Raw genomic sequence first — 6,471 nt, 5'->3', positions numbered from 1 at the left:
GGGAAGGGTGTTAATACAGAAAGAAAATGTATTTAACTGGAGAACTTCTCAGCCGTGCGATCCTGGGATCCAACACAGGGAGAAGGCCTCACGCTGCACAACGGGGACACCATCACTGACCCCAAGGCAGAGAGGATGCATTCTGGGCTCGCGCTTTATTCTGAGAAGCGCTGTCAAGTGTGAGGAGGGGTTACACCAGCCCCTGGAGCTGGTGACTATATTATAGGTGGGAAGATAGTTTCTCTTAAAAGACCCAACATTGCTGACACCTAGTCTTGACTTCAACCTCTTTGAGAGCACAGAAAATGACCAAATACTTTCTGAAAGTGCACAAGTTGTCAGCCCATTGCATGAATTAAACAAATACAATATGGCATACAAAAGACTTTTTTTTGGAGGGTGTGGTATTTTTTGGAGTTCGGTGGTAAAGTGCATGCTTAGCATGCATTAGGTCCTGGTTTCAATCCCCAGTACCGCCATTGAAAAAAACAAAAATACAGTATAGCTTCACAGTGGAAATTTTATTTTATACAGTGTAAACAGTGTAAGTTATGTTATAACTCTATCGCTGCATGCAATGGAGAAGCTTCTATTCAGAGAAACTATAAATATTTGCAATCTATTTCCCAATTGGAGTTTCAATATGAATTGAAGAGTTTTCAGTGATTTTTATTATTTTCTTTTGAAAAGACATTTATCTAACTAATATCTTTTATTCCAGGAGCCATTCTTTTGGACGCAGAGATGGGAAGCCTGGTCACAGTCTAGCAGTGAGAATAGAGCTGTAAAGTGTTAGCAGTGTCTTGACAGAAGTTATGAGGACGTGAAGGGCGCCATGGTCACCCCTACCCTTGGGGAAAGTTTGCAACTTATCGGGAAGTGATGATTAAGCCACATCTTGAAGGACAAGTAGATGTCTGCCAGGTGAAGAAGGTGGGGTAGGGGTGGCGCCAGGAATACGAGGAGGAGGGTGGCGTGGTGGGCAAGTGTCAGCCTGTACTGTGATTCTGGGCCTGGCTAATTCAGGAAACTACAGTCATTCCACTCTGCAGGGTCAGAGCGAACGTGAAGGAAGGGAGGGAGGTGAGGAGAGAGCTTAGAAGGAAGACGAGGAGCAAGTCTGGGAGGGGCACCATATTCCATGCTGCAATCAGGAACCCTGAAGGGTTTTAAGCACAGAAGCACCACGATTAGATTTGCACATTAGGAAGGGCAAGCTGACAGTCACCACCCAAGAGAAGGCTGCGTGGTGAGAGGAGACCATGTCCATGACGGCAGAATTCACATGGATGGAGGGAAATCACATGCTAGAGATGTCAGTGAGATGTAGTATGAGCAAAAGTCCCAGAACATGGTTATCAGTTTGCATAGGGACAGCAAGGGCAAGGTTTTTTGTGTGAATGACAGGTGGTGGAGATGCCACTGAGATAGGAAAAGCTCGACGGTAAACAGGTTGAGCCACAGAGGTGCCCGAGCGCCCTGGTAGAGCATCCTATCAGCAGTCAGATATCTGTGCCTGAAGCTCAGCAGAGAGCCTGAGATTAAAGCTATTGACTGGGGAGGTGCCAATAAATATGCATCATTCAAGACGTACTCTGCATAATTACATCTATCAGTTATTGCTTCTTAAGGACTGGGAACCGTGAGGAGGACTTTGTATTCACTATTGAATGAATCTCTACAACAACCCCATGGTGTACAAATTGCTATCACATTTTATTGCTGAAAAAGCAAATGCTCAGAGACGTTAAGTAACTTAGTCTCCTCAGATCACAATGTTTGCAAATGATAAAGCCGGGATGCAAATCCAAAAAAGTACTCACTTGGATACTAGACAACAATCTTTATCATCATTATCATTCTCCTCATCATCATTAAAGATATATATTCTTTTTTTTTTTAAATTCATCCAAAATACAGATTTCAAATTAAGACAAAGGTAACAAAGAAGGTCACCAGGGAGAATATGGAAAATGAAAATGAAGAGAAAGAAGATGAGCTCACAAAAGATTCTGAGAAGGAATGTCAGAGACATAGAAGAGCAGAGACATCCCTCTAAGTCCAAGATACCCTCCTAAATTTACTCAATTAAAAAGTCTAAAGTTAAAATTATACCAGAGAGACTAAAAGTAAGGCAGGATTCCACCTCCTCATTTGAATTTGCTCTTTCTGACAAATTACTTGTATATTGTGCAATTAAATCACAATAAAAGAATTAAAATTCCATGGGAAAATGACAAAGTCAAACAAAGTAAGACAAGTCACGGGGATGTAATGTACAGCATGGCAACTAAAGTAAATAACATCGTATTTTATATTTGAAAGTTGCTGAGAGAATAGATCTTAAAAGTTCTCATCACAAGAAAAAAATTGCAACTACGTGGTGATGGATATTAACTAGACTTACATATTGTAGTGATCATTTCACAATGGAAAAAGATACCCCACTTTTTGAAGGTTCTCTTTAAATCACTTTGCTTTTATGAAAGATCTACATGAATACCTGTTTTCACTAGCCAATGGAACTCTGAAGAGGATTTTCGCTTTTGTGGAAAAAAGTGGAAAGCAAAAGGTCATGTTCAGAGTTTGTTTTTCAGTGAGCCCTTATAGAGGCAGTGAGCATGCCACACGGTGTGAGTGGCACCCCCACGCTCTTCCCTGGGCACTACACTCAGCATCTCAGCATAAAGCTATCACAGCTTCAGACCATGTCTGTGAGCATCTGTGCTTTGTCTCAGTTTATTTTGTGCATCCATCAGCAAGATATGTCCTAAGGTAATTGCTTCTTCACTTTAGACCATTTCAGCTTACTGAAGTTTTCATAGGAATGCTCTACTTTCCAATGGTGGGGAAACCTGTACATACAAATAATGAATTACTGTGTTGTACATTTGAAATTAATATACTGTTATATGTCAATTGTATCTCAATTAAAAAAACTGTGGGAAGGCATACATTGGGAATTCTGGATTTGCAGATACTAATTACTATATGTAAAATAAATAAACAACAAAATCTTACTGTATAGCCCAGGGAACTATATTGAATACCTTGTAATGACCTATAATGAAAAAGAATATGAAAAAGAATGTACATATATATATATAAATGAATCACTATGCTGTATACTGGAAATTAACACAACATTGTAAATTGACTATATGTCAATAATTTAAAAAAAACTGATCTTGCACCTAATGTAAGTGCCATCTTAGGTAATTGACAGGAGAGTTTTCAAAGGCAGATTTTGAAATAGATCCATTATACCAGCTCAAAAAAGCTTCATCTATACTTTCTAATCCCATCATCTCTAATTCCACCATCTAATCCCATTTCTACAGTAGGCAATGTCTGAACTTCCCAGAACTGTGTGCATGTAACATCCAGCTGTGCAATGGATTTCTTCCCCCAGCCCCCTCCACTGCACATAAACTACTTAAGGCAAAGGATCTTTTTCATAGGTCCTTGTTGCTTGCCATAACACCTATCACAAAGGACCTAGTAAGTGCTCAGAAAGTGCTTGTTGAGTTCCTTCATTCCTTTCATCATAAATAGATGTTGAAGTGCCTCCTCTATGCAGGGTACTGTGTGAGACAGTGGGAATACAACAGGAAGCCAAATATGCACGGATCCCACCCTCATGGAACGTCCAGGTTCCTGGCAGCACAGAATTAATCAAAACATCACAGATGCAAGTGTAATTTCAGTTGTGATTTGCAATCCAAAGGCAAGGTGTGGTGCTGTGAGTCCCTAGTAAAGGCGTTGCCAAAGCAGGGAGGTCCAGGGAGATATCTCTTAGGAAGTGATGCTGTGAGCTGAGTTCTGAAAGAACAATGGAGGTTAACCCAGTGAGGCGGTGGAAAAGCATCCAGAACAGAAAGAACAACACATGCAAAGACCCTGAGCCAGGATGGAAAAGGAAAGAAGAAATGATTGGCATCCTCTCCTAGAGCAGGCTGGCCTCCAGGAAAGAAAGTCAAGGCCTTGCACGTCTCACTCTCTGCGGCCGCTTGCCCGCTTCTTCGCAACATCAGTATGAATATCAGGTGGCAAATATCCCTACATTAAAACAGCATCCAAAGTGAATTTTTTAAACACTTAATTCACAATTCATGTATATTAATTTGCAGATATGTATGAAGAAACAGGAGTGGCCCAAGAATCAAAAGATCTAGGTTCTAACTACTGTGTGATCTTGGTTATTCACTTGACCTCTCTGAGCCTTGATTTCTTGATTTGTAAAATTACGAAGGAAGGAAGACCATAGACTCCTGCTGAAGTTCCTCCCTGCTCTAAGTCTTTTATGTTTATGTGTGTTTAGGTTTTTAAGACTTGAAGGAGCATTGGCACAGTATAATAAAAAAAAATAAAGCAGAGTATTACATTGTTCTCATCCCAGATCTGCTGCTTAATAGCTGTGCTACAAATGACTCAACCTTTCTGAAACACCAATATAATAATATCTACTCTGCAGAGTTATAAATATATAAATACAGTTATACATAAAGCACCTGACCTACAGAAGTTGTTATTACAACTGATGTGCAGTAGTTTAATACTCTGTGGGTTCTATGACCTCTTTTTAAAGGAAACTGTAAAACAATACATAACAGTCTCAAGAAAAATGAATCTTTGTCAGAATTTTCCCAGAGAGTAGTAATATTTCTCCATAGATGGAGGGTGTTATCATTTGTTAGTATCACCAGCTTAGAAAATTATACTTACTAAATACTTGCCCTTTTGCTGAAAAGACCATTGCTATGAGAATTTGGGAGCCTTTTTTCTTATCAAATAAGGGATAAAAGGACAGATTATTACTATCAACAGGGGGATTTACGTCTATAATTTAACAATTTTTGTTTCAGCTTTCATTCTAAAAGACATTGTCATTAAGATTAAGGAACAAAATGTGGGAAGTGAAACCATCAATATGACACCTATGCTCACCTCACAGAATTTTGCTATTAATTCAGTGCAGTTTTAGAAAAATTGTGTGAGAAATAATTCCCGCTGCTGTTTTACCCGCACAGAACCCAACCCTGAAATCCCATGCAGGTATAAACCCTCTCTCTTTTCTGAAGAACCAACATGAGCAGGACTATGGGCTTCTAACTATGACAGATAAACTGAGATTTTTGAAGACACATTCTTCATTTCACTACAGAAAAATGGTTGAAATTATTTCAGATGTTTAAATCAAAATATTTAAACCCAATTCACTGCTTTTACTAAAGGTTTAAAAATACCCCATTATTTATTCCACTTCAGTTTTGATCCAATGGCATTTGGCCTATTGCAGGGAAGGAAAAATAATTTTCCCTCTTTTTTTCCAGCTTCTTGACTGAAACCCCCTCTGTAATAAAAGACAGATTAACAGCAGAAAAACAAACAGAAGTTAATAACATGTTTGCCCCCTGTATTTATGGGAGGTACCCAGGAAAACTCAGTAACTCTCAGAATGGCTCAAGCCATCACCCTAAATGCCATCTTCAGCTAAAATAAAGGGGGATGTTGGGGGGCAGGGGTGGGGAGCCAGTTATAAGAAGTTACCAGAAAGAGCACAGCAAACAAGGGTGTGATTATGAAGATTAACCCCTTTCCTTCTCCATTATAAAAAATTTCTAGAGTTTTAGTTATCTTCCTCTTCCTGGTACAGGGAAGGGAGAAAAACATGCTTACAAATGAGATTTCCTTTACAAATGTAAATTTCCTTTACAAAAGGGTAACTTTGGTTTTCAGAGCTTCTCCAGTGTCTGTTGTTTCTTAAAAATAACCAGCTCAAATAATCTTCATGCCAAAGAGGCATATTTTGGGGTGGGATATTCTGCTCCCCTTCACTGTATCGAAAAATCTCCCAGTGCAAAACACTTACGTTAAAATTGCACTAAAATATTTTTAAATGCATGATTGAACTTGTGGGACAATAAGGCAGTTCTTAGAGGCCCCAAACAATAGGGTTAAAGTGGTACTTATGCTAAAAGCATATTTTTAATCCTGGTGGTCCAGGGCATATAGTCTGGGGTTCAAATTATTACAGAATTGGTCGACCAGACCTCCCAGGGGTCCCAGCCTGGGCAGAGACCACCCTCTGTCTCTGCCAGGAAGGTTTCTTTTCTGATCAGATTCACACAGCCAATAATAAAACCAATGCTGAGACTGGAAAAGAACAGGCCGTATTTAATGGTCAAAGAATGGAGAAGCAGAAACCGAGCTCACAAATCGACTTCTCAACCCAATGCAGGTGGAGACACCAAAAATATAGAGGTAAAAGAGAAGGAATTGGAAAGACAGGGAGGAACATCCATGAGTTATCCGAGAACGTGGTGTGGATTGGATCCAGAGCTGATATAACTCTCCTTTTCACTCCTTGCATGGGCTTTTCTGGTTGCTGTCATGGCAATTGTCAACCTTCATGGCGCTAGTGGGTGTGTCAGTTAGCATGCTAATGAATTACAATGAGCGTATAATGAG

Source organism: Camelus ferus, chromosome 8 (assembly GCF_009834535.1).
Source record: "Camelus ferus isolate YT-003-E chromosome 8, BCGSAC_Cfer_1.0, whole genome shotgun sequence".
Lineage (NCBI taxonomy): Eukaryota > Metazoa > Chordata > Mammalia > Artiodactyla > Camelidae > Camelus > Camelus ferus.
Note: the sequence above shows the minus strand (reverse complement) of the source record.